Genomic DNA, 14,050 nt, shown 5'->3' on the forward strand with positions numbered 1-14,050 from the left:
AGCTGATTCAAATCACTCATTGATTCTTTGAAATAGGTTTATGCAATAGACAATAGATCCTTTTACCTCCCTGGCCAGTTTCAAAGCTGTAAAACAATCTGGCATTGAGATATAACAGAAAATACACGCAGTTTCCTCAAAATTCAACGCATTTCTATAGAAGCTATTTCTCAGCTCTGCCTGTAATGCCGTTGCAGAGCGCACCTGCTGATTTAGCCGACGCTGAACAGTAAGCATGTAAACAACGAAATGAGGTTAAAAAGCTTGTTAAAATCACAAATTACGCGTTAGTAATAGGGGTAATGGGCTTTCAGATCAAAGGTCGAACGGTCGAGAAATTTTCCAAATGTGAAAATAACAATAATTTCTACTTGAATTAGTCGCGTACACACCTAATTCAAGTAGAAATTATTATTATTTTACATTTGGAAAATTTCTCAACCTCTCAACCTTTAACCTGAAAGCCCATTACCCCTATTACTCTTAAAATATTCATATATAAACATAATTTACATGAATAACATATAAATTGATAGATTATTCAATCTAAAAGTAACGAGTAATTAACGAGCTCTTATAGAATAGATATATAGATATATTTTAAACATATTTGAATATTTATATTTGTATGAGTTAGATTTTTAAACATTAAAAGTGTTAGTAAAGTGTGATTGAAATAATTCATATTTAAATCATTGAACTTCTAAAATCAATTTTAAAAAAAATTTAGTATTAAAATGGAAGCGAATAAGTACTACTGTCCAACATGTAATATCAATATAGATAAATCCCAAAAATCAAGACACAATAAAACTAAAACACATTTAGAGAATAAATTGAAATTAGAATATAAAGATGATATATTAGAAACTAAATTAGAAGAATTAAAGAATGAAAAAGAAACATACAAATGTGATACATGTAATCAATCATTCAGTGATAAAAGATATTATAAAGAACATTTAAAATCTAAAAGTCATATTGGAAATATGAATAATGATATTTTAGGTGAAGATTATTTTGATAATGATAAAGATAATAAACATAAGACAATTAAAAGAATAAGAAATAAATTAAACAATAAAAGACCATACATGGAAGATGAAAGAAATTATATTAATTCATTAGATAATAAAAAAGATATAGAGATAACCGAAGCATTTAAAAGTGATATTGGTCCAGCAGCTATCGAGTTTAAATTTCATAAAGGAAAAACATTAGAAGAAAATAAAAAACATTTAGAAAATATGAAAAATATTATAAAAATAATTACAGATGTTGAATACCCTAAAATTAGTATATCTTCTAAAGTAAAGTTTATAAAATCTGAAGATAAACCAATATATAATATAAATTCTCATTCACAACATATTATATCTAAACAACATATAGATGATAAATAAGATAAATGTTATAATGAAGTAAAAACTAAAATAGAAGAGAAATATTTTGAAGGATCTGGTTTAATATTTGATGAGATAATATTTATGACTTTACATGTGTATAACACAAAATATAATCAGTTAACTAAATCAAAACCAATTGATGAAAATAATTTATCATATTATAAAGAACCAGATATTGAAGCATCGAGTTATATTAAACTACCATTTAAAACTAATGCTGCAATAAATGTACAAAATTTTGATGATAAATGTTTTCTATGGGCTATAATTAGTTGCTTACATCCTGCAACTGATAATATTTGTAGATTAACTCATTATAAACCATTTGAAAATAATTATAAGATAGATAAGTATCCTGTTAGAATTAAAAACATCCCAAAAATAGAAAGAGATAATAATATAAAGATAAATGTGTTTGATTTACTCAAATTACCAAATACAAAAGGTAACAATATAAAACATTATACATTAGAACCTTTATACCTATCAGAAGATTATGATTCAAATGATGTTATAGATATACTATATTATGAAAATCCTTATATGTGGATTTAACAAATCGATTTATTTTTTAAATCAGAAAATGATCACCATAAAATATATCTTTGTAGAAAATGTTTACATAGATTCAGTAATGAAAGAACGTTATTAAATCATAAACAATTATGTGAAAATCATGATTATTGTAAATTAGTTTTACCAAATGAAAAAGATAAAATATTAGAATTCAAAAAATATGATTACAAAAATAAAGTACCATTTGTTATATATGGAGATTTTTAATCATTAAATAAAGAACTAACTGATCGAGATAGAAAAGAAATATATTATAAAAGAAAGAAATTAAATTCTAATGAAAATGATTTTTCAGATGAACCCCCAAAAAAACAAATACAATTAAAAAGATTCATCAATCAGCCGCAGCTTTCGGGTTATATATAAAATCTGATTATCCAGAACTAATTGAAAGTGAATATTATGATTATAGAAATGAAAATGTTATCAATCATTTTTGTGACTTATTAATTGAATATGAAATAAGATTTAGTAAATTATTGAATACAAATAAAGAAATAATTATGACAGAAGAAGATAAAGAAGAATTTGTGTTTGCAGGTAAATGTTATTATTGTGAAAAGATATTTAATTATAAAGATAAAAAAGTTAGAGACCATGATCATTTGAATGGAAAGTTTAGAGGCGCTGCACATGAGAATTGTAACTTACAAGCCAAGAAAATCAATTTTGTACCAGTTATATTTCATAATCTATCAGGATATGACGCACATTCATTTATCAAACAGCTATGCCATAAAATAGAAGAAATCAATAATGAAATAGAAAGATTGAATTCAAATAGATCAAAAGATAAAATACCAACTTATAAATTTAAAATGTTAGCTAAAACATCTGAGAATTATATATCATTCCAATTTGGGTGTTTAAGATTTATAGATTCATATAGATTTTTAAATAGTTCATTAGATAACTTATCAAAATCATTAGTTGATGATGAATTAAGAATATTAAAACAACACTATCCAAATAATGATGATTTCCAATTAATGAGATATAAAGGCGCAATTCCATATTCTTTCTATAAAAATCATAATGATTTTAACATAACTGAATTATTAAAAGATGAAGTATATAATAGAACATTGAATATTTGGAATCATTTCAAAATAGAAAATCATGGGCAATTAGTAGATTTATGTTTAAAATCAGATGTATTATTATTAACTGATATATTTGAAAGGTTTAGAGATGTAAACCTAAAATATTTTAACATTGATCCTTGTCATTGTTATTCTTGTCCAGGTTTAACATAGGATTGTGGTTTAAAATTTACAGATATAAAAATGGATTTGTTAACAAATATAGATCAATTATTATTATTTGAAAAATCTATAAGAGGAGGAGTTTCAGGTGTATTAGGCGATAGATATTTCAATGTAAATGATAACCCTGGATATAAGTTATTATATATAGATGCAAATAATTTGTATGGTTGGGCAATGATGGAACCACAACCTTATGGAGTATTTGAAATAAGTGAAGTTTTACACAATAAAATAATGACAAATTTGATTGGAAGAAAAGAATCCTAGATATTGCAGATGATTCAGATACTGGTTACTTCTTTGTTGTAGATTTAGAATATCCTGAACATATTAAATTTAAATCTAGAAATCTAGCATACTGTCCCGAACATAAAACTGTAACTCATGAAGAATTATCAAATTATCAAAAAAGAATTAAACCCGAAAATCATACAGGAAAGTTAATGGTAACTCAAGAAGATAAATATAATTATGTAGTACATTATAGAATGTTAAAGTTTTATCTAAAACAAGGAATGATCCTAAAAAAAGTACATAGATATATTTCATTTAGTCAATCTAAATGGTTAGAAAAATATATAGATTTTAACACCAAACAGAGAACTGAAGCTAAAACTGATTTCGAGAAAGATTTCTTCAAGTTAATGAACAATGCATTCTATGGTAAGACTTGTGAAAATATTAGAAATAGAAATGATATTGAGTTAGTAAGTAATGGTAAAAGGATAAGGCATTTACAAACATACCCTAAATTTATAGGTAACAGAATATTTGATGAAAATTTAGCTGCAGTTAAGATGAGAAGAACATCAATGAAATTTAATAAACCAATTTATGTTGGTGCATCAGTTTTAGAAATAGCAAAGCTATTAATGTATAAATTCTATTTTAATGTATTACAACCTCATTTTGGAGAAAAGCATATAGAAATCTTATATTTTGATACTGACAGTTACATATTAAAGATAAAAACTAATAACATAACTGATGATTTAAAAACATTAAAACATCATTTTGATTTCAGCAATTATCCTAAAAATCATGAATTGTTCAGCAATGATAATAAAAAAGTTCCTGGTAAATTCAAAGATGAATTAGGTGGTGAAGAAATGATAGAGTTCATAGGTATTAGATCTAAAATGTATTCATATAGAACTAAAGAACATGAAGCTAAAAAGTTAAAAGGAATAACCAAAAGTATAGTAGAAAAGAATATTCATTTCAAAGATTACATCAATTGTATTTTCAATGAAGAAGTTAGAAAACATAAAATGAGATGTTTAAGATCTGAAGATCATGAAATGTTCATTGAAGAGATAGAGAAGATAAGTCTAAACCCATTTGATGATAAAAGATATATTTTAGATGATGGAATTCATACAGTTGCTTATGGTTGCAATTTAGATGAATACTTAAAATTTAAAAGAGAAGAAACAAAAGAGAACGCGATAATGAAAAGAATTCTAACGTGTTAATCAAATTTTAATAGAAATATGTATTATAAATGGAGAGTAAACAAGCAAACAGTGAGAACAACAAATTATTTCTAGATAGAATAAAAAATACTTCAAATGTCAAATCAGTAGATTATAAATTTAAGAAGTTAAAAGAATTAATAATCCATAAGAAATATCTAATTACAAATATTGATACAATTACCAACAAATATGGAGATAAATTAGTTATACACTTAGAATATGAAGGATTAAAAGGAAATACATATACATTCAGAACATATTTACCAGATAGATTTCATAGATTATCAAGTGAAGATCTAGAATAATTATGTTCTGGAGATTTCTATTTCGTATACAAAGGTAAGAATGAAAAAGGGTATCATGAAATAGATTTCGAATAAGAAAATATGTAAAATAAATGGTAGAATTTAAAGAATACAGAATATTTGTTGATTCTAGAAAACTTACAAATTATAAATCTCATAATTTACTAGTACAATTAGATAGAGAATTCAAGAATTGTGTTGATTTAAAATCAGTTAATATAAGTTTATGTAATTCTTTTTATAATATATCGGATAAAACTTTTGAACAAAGAGGGTTTATGATTTATATGCACGACGGTACGAGTAAAGGCAAATGCGACCATGTCGAACGTTATGACGTAGCGCGTCACTATTGGTTAAATTGATTGTTGCGCTAAAAATAGCTTCGAATAGCTGGGATTCGAACCGAAACATATCTAAAACGAAATTATACGTGTTTTAGCGTTTAGCTATGTTCCAGTTTTCTCAACTTTCGCCATATTAATTTCCCAGGGCGGCGCTGAAAACCAGGAAGTAATTTTGTCATTTTGCTGGTTTTGGGCCTCCGAAATCTCAAAGTTTTGGAAGAATTTAAGGTAGAATAGACAGTTAAGTCATCCAAATACCCAATAGTATTAAAACCCATCTAAAAACGAATCGAATGATACCTTATATGTCTATATGGCTTTGGAAATAAGTGAGATATTCCCAGTTTCTCGTACTACTTCAAAACTAATTTTATGAGCTAGCGTTTTTACCTTATTAATTTTGATGACTTTTACCCGAATATAATTGGGTTCATTCGAAATCTGAAAACATACGTAATTAGATCTTGTTCTCCTGTCAATTTTGATATATAGAATGTGTACTCCCTATTACGAGTTGACTTAGAATTTGCGTCATCAAGTTAGGCCTAATCGTAAACTGCGGACCAAATTCGAAAATTATTGTAATTGGACTAGTGCCACAGTCTATAAAACACATACTGAGACTTATTGAATCCTGAAATGAAGGACTGTTATGAGAATAATCATTTGGCATAAGGAAATATTGAATTCGTTGCGTAATATGCCTAAACTAGGATTTTCCACGAGAAAGGCTTAAAAGCGCAGGCAATACCTCAATTTTGGCTCTGACACAGAAATTTGTGTGCAGGTCTTCGGGTGGTGGGGCCATTTTTGTAGGGGATTTCCCTGAAAATTCTGACTAATTACTGCGCTGTCACAGTAAACAATTGATTAATACAGACTCGAAAATGTGTGTCTGTCCTGTCCAACAGTGCCGCACCCTTGTTGTGGAAACGGCTAAAGGGAAATAAATTTGATTGATCTGTTTCTGGTGGAAAACCAGCCTTTGGTTCATTTTCACGCATCTCACATCTAATGTCGAATTCAGTTTTGTTTGAAAGGATATCAGGTTGTCTGGCTCAGTTAGTGTTTAGCGTAGGCCTACTAGGGACCTACTAGGGACTATGTATTGGAAGATTGCCAAAAATCTTTGAATTGTTAATTTTATTTTAAAGATAATATTTTTTTTTTTTTATAGGATTCGTCAGTTATTTGTCAGACATAGCAGATATTTTATAACCGATTTTTCCCATTCAAATGTAAGTTGTATCAAGCAGAAATTTGCATTTTTTTTCATATTTATTTGTTTATAACATAATATTGACATTTGTTTATTTCAGGTAGATGGCAAGTAGCGTGCATTTGGTTCTGATGGTACCCATGGAATTCAGCAGTTGGCCTTCCATATCATATCAATACATTTTACAAATTAGTAACCGCAATTGCTCAAATGGCTTGTTGCATTCAAACCTTCTGTCTCATTGTTTTAGGTTGGAAATAAAAGATTGATGTACTTTCAATTTGCTTCTTTTTCTGACTGCGATATATATTACCACGTCTACAGCTCGTTGAACCCGGGTTTCAAAGTATGCGGGTTCATATAAACCCAGCGTTTGCAGGGCTGCATCTACACTTAATTTAGCTCCAGTAACTGAATCCACATCTGGTCTCAGTTTCACAAAAAAGTTAAACTCAAATTTTTGGTGTGATTGCTATTGGGTACTTCATGTTTTGAATGAGGACAACAATTCAAACTTAACCGTTTTAGGCTTAAACTTTTTCGTGAAACTGGGCCCTGTAGAGTTTTTCGTGAACATAGGTTCAATTCTCAATAGGTTATATAACTCCTTTTTCAAAAACCTGGCTTTTTGCATTCAACCCGTGTTTCGAGCTTAGTGTAGACGCATAACTTCGGTATAAGATGCAAGTGTAGACGAAGCTTCTCTTATTTTCTTCTGTTAGTAGGAATGAATAGGAATTCACGACTTCAAGAATACGCATAAGAAAAAGCTCTTTTATATGTTTAGATTTATTCTAACATCAAAGTGAAAAGATGGAAACAAGTAAAATCTTGACAATCCCCAGTTTAAAGATTCAACTTCATGCCCTTGTACTTGATATCTGCATCACCTAAAGATGAATAAAAGCAAACAAAAAAATCAATTGATTGCTGAAAGTTAAATGATTCAATACAGCAGCGATGACTACAGATGATGTATTTACCATTCAGTCAGTGAGGCCTACTCACTTTTTATCATCTCCAATCCTGTAAACCTGGCTTATCTAGTCACAAGTTGACCTCTAAATTAGCATTGTTCGGGTTCCTGTAACAGGCTGAACTCTCTAAAAAAAAAACATTGCCTTTGAAATAGAAAAATTGCATGTGGAAATTTATTTCAAGACTTCATAGTTATGTAAATAAATGACATGAATAGCCTACCGTCTTACGACTCTAAGAGGCCTAGGCCTACTTTTCGGGTCCATGGAAAAATCATTCGACACTAGTAGATAGGTGGTCTGTCAAAAATGTTTCCTAAAAATAAGATAAGTAGCAGTGAGTACACTACCTACAGAATAGATTTTAGATCCTTCCACGCGCGTATCGCGAGACCGCGCGGTGTTGTTTATTTAGAGTATTATGACGTCATAACAACATTCGCGCACCTAGATAGTTCACGTGTTTGGTGTCAAGGTCGCTGAGAGTTACGGCTCTGTACCTTCGTGTATGAGAAATAAAGATAAATGGTTTCATATATTTTTAAAACCAGGATTATATAATTTAGAATCATTAGCGCAGGAAATTAATAGAAGAGCTCGGTTGAAAATCGGGGGTACTTCTGTATTTGAAATTAAATTCAATAAAATTGATAGTACTAATAAAATAAGAATAAAGATTTCTAATGAACAACATACATTTATGGTAAACGAACCACTGGCTAAAATGTTAGGAATTAAACCGCTTACAGTTACTGGAAACGCAGAAGGCATCTCAAATATAATACCTTTTACACACTTTTATATTTATTGCGATTTAATCGATCCTACAAAAACTTTCGAAGCAACTAAAGAAACAATTTGTAGTTCTAGTATACTAAATATTTTACCGCTAAAAAATTTTAAACAATTTGGAACACAAATAAATTATAATTTAACAGAATGTGATTTTAAACCTTGCATTCCTAAATTTAATAATTTTAAATTAGAAATAAGAAATCATAATGGATATTTAATTGATTTGAATAACTTTCCTGTGATATATGAATTAGTTGTAAGATGTAGAGAGTAATTTTTTCATTATATAAATGAATATAACTGTTGGACCGAGTATATGTGTTGGGTTTGATTTTAAACATGAGAAAAAAATGAAATTTAACATTAATGATGTAATTATACATATTAAAAATATTGCATTTTCTAATGAAACAACATTTGAGTATGAAACAACAATAGATAAAGAAACTTTAAATGTAGAAAAGATTACTAATTTAATAAGAGAATCTTTAGGATTTTATGAATTAGATGAAGATTTTATCATAGATGATATTAAAAACATATTAACCAAAATATATGATAATCATAAAAGTAGTAATGAAATAAATGTTGAATTAATCATCACTAAGATAACTAAATATTTTGAAGATAGTAATTTTTTTGATAAATAAATGAGTGATAATAAGTGGATAATAACTGGATTATATAATGGAGCATTACTATCAGTTGGAACTGTTGGTTATTCAATGGTATTAAAAAAGGTATTTAAAATGGGAAGTGTTAATGTTGATAGATTTGATATCAATGATATTTTAAAATTAACAGCAGTAACTAATCTAATTTAACAATTGATTATTTAGAAAAACAAAAATATATTCCTCCCATATAAATGTTTAATTATTTTACTAAATAAATGGCTTCTGCAGTTATAACTATTATAGGATCGGCAATTGTTAACGCTTTAGCATTTACTGGGGACGGCTATTTATTTAAACATATTGATAAAAATGGTTCATTATCAGAACAAAAAAGACATAACTTAGTATTAGAGAAATACAATAAAGCAGCAGAAGAATATAGAGAAAAGAGACAAAACTATGTGGATTATATTAACAAGGAATTATATGATCAGAAGATTTCACACAGAGATTTTCAATCAGTTGATGATGCAATGAGTTTATATAACGCGGTAACAAATAAAGAAAAATTACATCTACATAAACCTACAATATCAGATTATTATACCCCAAGTAATGAACAGAAGAAATATGAAATAATTTGGATTTTAGGGGGAACAGTTATTGTTATATTTGTTGCTTATAAATTTACTAATTAGTAATTTTTTTTGCTAAATAAATGGAAGATAAAGTTGATAATATTGATATTATTCCTCATGATATCAGTAAAACTAAATTAAAAATATATTTAGAAAAACAAATATTAGAATTTGAAAGTGACTTAAAAGTTAAAAAGAAAAAATATTTAAAAAGTAAAATTATATATTATTTTATGATTAGTGGTTCGGTTACAATTAGTTCTGTAATAACACGTCTAGCAATATTCAGTCCATTAACACCTTTAGCTATATCAATTGGTGTGTTAGGATTAAGTTCAAGTGTTTACCGGAATAAGTTCAAAATTAAATATAAAAAGTAATAAAGAAAAAAATTAAAACTAATATAAAAGAAATTAATAAATTAAAGAATACACTAGATTATATAATGAGTTTAAATGGTAATATTACAGTTGAAGAACAAGATAAATTATTAAAAGAATTAATAAATTATTAATTTTTTAATTGTATAAATGGCAGTTAGTTTTCCAAAAGCTTTCCAATATAATAAATCAATTAAATATAATATTCCTGCAATAGATTTCAATAAAGATATTACATATAGAAATGAAGTTTTAAATTCATAAATTGATTTATATATTTATGTTACTGAAAGTAATAATTTTCATGTAAAGATGGAAAATATATCCAATGTTTATGAAATTAATTTCAAAAATTTAAATGAGGCAAAACTATGGCTATTAAAATCTAATATGAAGTATTGGCAGAACCAATTAAATTTTGCTGTTTATTGCGCAACAACAGGATGTGGAATTAGTTGGAATGATCATTTGAATAAACCAAGTTTACCATTGATGTTATCACTTTTTAGATTTCATACTTATTTTCAAATAAAATTAATATTAGATGAATTAGAATGTCCTTTACCAGGTTCAAAATATTTTAAAGAATTGAATAATAATGTTAATTTTTCTAAGTTTTATAAAATATGTAATGAATTTAATATTAATTCAAATAAAGATTTTAGAGCAGAAATTGGTACAATGGGTGGATTAGGAATATTATATACTACAGAATTTGGAAAAATAATGACAAATTCAGATATAAGAACACTAAATTGGAATAAATTACCAAAATATTATAATAATATTATACAACAACAAAATAATAATGGTTGGGTTAATTTCATTTTAGAAAATGGTGAAGGTTTTACAAAATCAGGTATACAAAGAATAAATCAATCTATTAGAACTTATTTGATATGTATTTTAGGTGCACAAGTTGAAACAAGATCACCAATAGTTGGAAATGATAACACTTCATTCGATGAGCAGAAACAATTTAAAGTATTATTTGAAGATTCCATTCATAATGATAAAAATAGATCGATTCCAGAAAACATTGTAAGATATCAAAATTATTTAGATAAATCTCATGTAAGACTAAATTATTGTATAGGCCCTAATCCATAATAAATTATTTCTAATGATTTAGTTTTAAAAATGGAAAATATAATTGGTTACAATAATCTAATTAAAACTGCAACAATAAATAATTCATTTGGAATAAATAATATAGATAAAAAGATTATTACTGCTCCAAAATTAATGGAAGGTGAAAAAAATAAAAAACATATTCAATCAACAGAAACTAAAACTAAGAATATTAAATTAAATAATGATTCTAAAATAAAAGATTACAATACTACAGAAAATATTAAAACTGATAATATTCAACATGAAATAATTAAACTAAATGATGATAATAAATCCCATGAAAATGCTAAATTAGCTTTTACTTGTATAGGAATTGTAATCGGAGGAATATTATATTTTAAATGTTAATTTTTTTATTATGTAAATGGAAGAAGGTGGAGAAGATTATGAAATTGGAGAAATGGGAAATAATAATGAAGGGTATATTGATGATGATTATAATGATGCCGAAACTAATATTGATGATGATAATTCATCAGCGCGTAATTCTAATTAAGCAGATAGTGGTTCTGAAGGCCCATCAACAGATGAATTTGATAGAAGAACTAGATCGAGAATAAATCCTGAAAATGAAAATCAAGGTTTATTAAAGCAAAATTTAGAATATAATGAATATATTTATAATTTCAAACATGTATTTGAAAAATCTGGATATAATATCAATGATAGAGGCGCCAGACTTTTAGTACAAGATTTAAAATATTTTGATGGTGAATATTATTATAATTTGAAAGATGATTATTATATTGATATATCTTATAAAAAACAAGACAAAATATTAGCGGAATCAACTTTGCTTAAGTTAGCTATCTAGAATTAACAGAATAAGAAATAGTAATGAAATAGAAGATGTAACACAAGAAGAAATTATCAAAAATGAAAGAGTATTTAAACAAAGAATTAATAAATTATTTGAAACAATCGATAATAATTTAGAACCAGAAACAACTTCTGGTAAACTTAAATCAAATAAAGTTCCAATTGAAAAACTTTTACCAAATGGATTACTTGATGCAACAGATCAAGAATTAGAGGATTTAGATATATTTTCTGATAAAGCAATTAGAGAAATTATTAGTATAAGACTTGCATCTGATAAAATTGCACATGATAAAAGTATAAGAGTTTTTAAAATAAGAACTTTGGAAAAAGAATTAACTAATGCAAATAAAAAAATAGAACAACTAAAGTCTGATTTAGATCATCAAGTAATTGATGAAATAGAATATAGGCAAAAAGAATTACGTTTAGAAAAAGAAAAAGATGATTTAGAATATAACATAGAATTACAAAGAGAAGAAATTAAATTATTATTAAAATCATATGATTATAATATTAATAGATTAAAAGTTATTTTTAAAGAGTTAATAATAAAACCAGATTCTGAAATATCATTGAATGATAGAATAAAATTATTATTTAAGTTAGAAGGAATAACAATTCTTTCAATTCTAACAGCTGTAACTATGTTATTCACAACAATAGGTTTAGCAATATCAAATTCATTTAAATCTACACCTACACCCAATAAACCAGATAAACCCCCGAATGATAATAATTCTATACAAGATAAAGTTAAAGATGGTTTAAAGAAATTAGCAAAATATTTATGGGAACTACCTAAAAAATCTGCTGCAGCATTGCCAGGAGTTATTGCATCAATTGTTGCTTTTATATTGAAATCTGCAGGAAACATTATTAACTTTGCTGCTGAACATATTATTTTATTTTTAATTACAGTTGTAAGTGCAATTATTTTTGGGTCAGTGAATATGATATCAAAAGATATCAAGTAAACATAAATAATTAATTTTTTTGTTAAATAAATGAGTGGGAGTTATATCAATCCTAAGAATCATAGAATATCTAATGCTATTAAAGCAGAAAGATCGCATCATATAATTACTCATAACCCTTCTAATATTAATCCTGATGAAACTTTATATGTTAGAATTCCTCGATTAACACAAAATACTTTTTATGTTCCAAATAGTATTTATTTATCAGCCGATATAAAAGTAACCGGTAATAATAATAATTATGTTGTTGATAATGTTGGAAGATATTTGATTAAAAAATTAACAATAAAGATTGGTCCAGAAACGGTCTTCTCATTAGATGATTATAATTTATTTATGCATTATAAAGATTTATGGTTAACTAATGAAAATAGAAATAATATGATATTTCAAGGAATCCAAATACATAGGTATATAATACATAGGTATATAAATGGTTATTTTATAAATTTATATTCATAGGGAAATTGAAACCTAAGTAATAATTTTGAACCTTTATTATTCTTTAATTAATAAGATGTAAGAAATTATATTAATTCATTAGATAATAAAAAAGATATAGAGATAACCGAAGCATTTAAAAGTGATATTGGCCCAGCAGCTATTGAGTTTAAATTTCATAAAGGAAAAACATTAGAAGAAAATAAAAAACATTTAGAAAATATGAAAAATATTATAAAAATAATTACAGATGTTGAATACCCTAAAATAAGTATATCTTCTAAAGTTAAATTCATAAAATCTGAAGATAAACCAATATATAATATAAATTCTCATTCACAACATATTATATCTAATCGTTTTAATGAAGTAAAAACTAAAATAGAAGAGAAATATTTTGAAGGATCTGGTTTAATATTTGATGAAATAATATTTATGACTTTACATGTGTATAACACAAAATATAATAAGTTAACTAAATCAAAACCAATTGATGAAAATAATGTATCATATTATAAAGAACCAGATATTGAAGCATCGAGTTATATTAAACTACCATTTAAAACTATTGCTGTAATAAATGTACAAAATGAAGTTGATAAATGTTTTCTATGGACAATTATAAGTTGCTTACATCCAACAGAAGATATTACACATACTTTTAGATTAA

The 14,050-nt window shown here is 26.2% G+C and overlaps 2 long non-coding RNA genes across 2 annotated transcripts; one reads left to right on the forward strand and one right to left on the reverse strand.

Annotated features, from left to right (window-relative positions):
- Positions 1-5,378: 5,378 nt before the first annotated feature.
- Positions 5,379-6,863, forward strand: LOC141907601 (uncharacterized). Its single transcript, XR_012619520.1, has 3 exons — positions 5,379-5,608; positions 6,558-6,618; positions 6,700-6,863. It is a non-coding gene; the product is annotated as an uncharacterized LOC141907601 (long non-coding RNA).
- Positions 6,864-7,399: 536 nt separating this feature from the next.
- LOC141907681 (uncharacterized) lies at positions 7,400-7,873 on the reverse strand. The gene is made up of 3 exons (XR_012619534.1): positions 7,800-7,873; positions 7,583-7,702; positions 7,400-7,489 (listed from the first exon to the last, which is right to left on the reverse strand). It is a non-coding gene; the product is annotated as an uncharacterized LOC141907681 (long non-coding RNA).
- Between the last annotated feature and the right edge of the window lie 6,177 nt (positions 7,874-14,050).

This window comes from Tubulanus polymorphus, chromosome 6 (genome assembly GCF_964204645.1).
Source record: "Tubulanus polymorphus chromosome 6, tnTubPoly1.2, whole genome shotgun sequence".
Taxonomy (NCBI): Eukaryota; Metazoa; Nemertea; class Palaeonemertea; order Tubulaniformes; family Tubulanidae; genus Tubulanus; species Tubulanus polymorphus.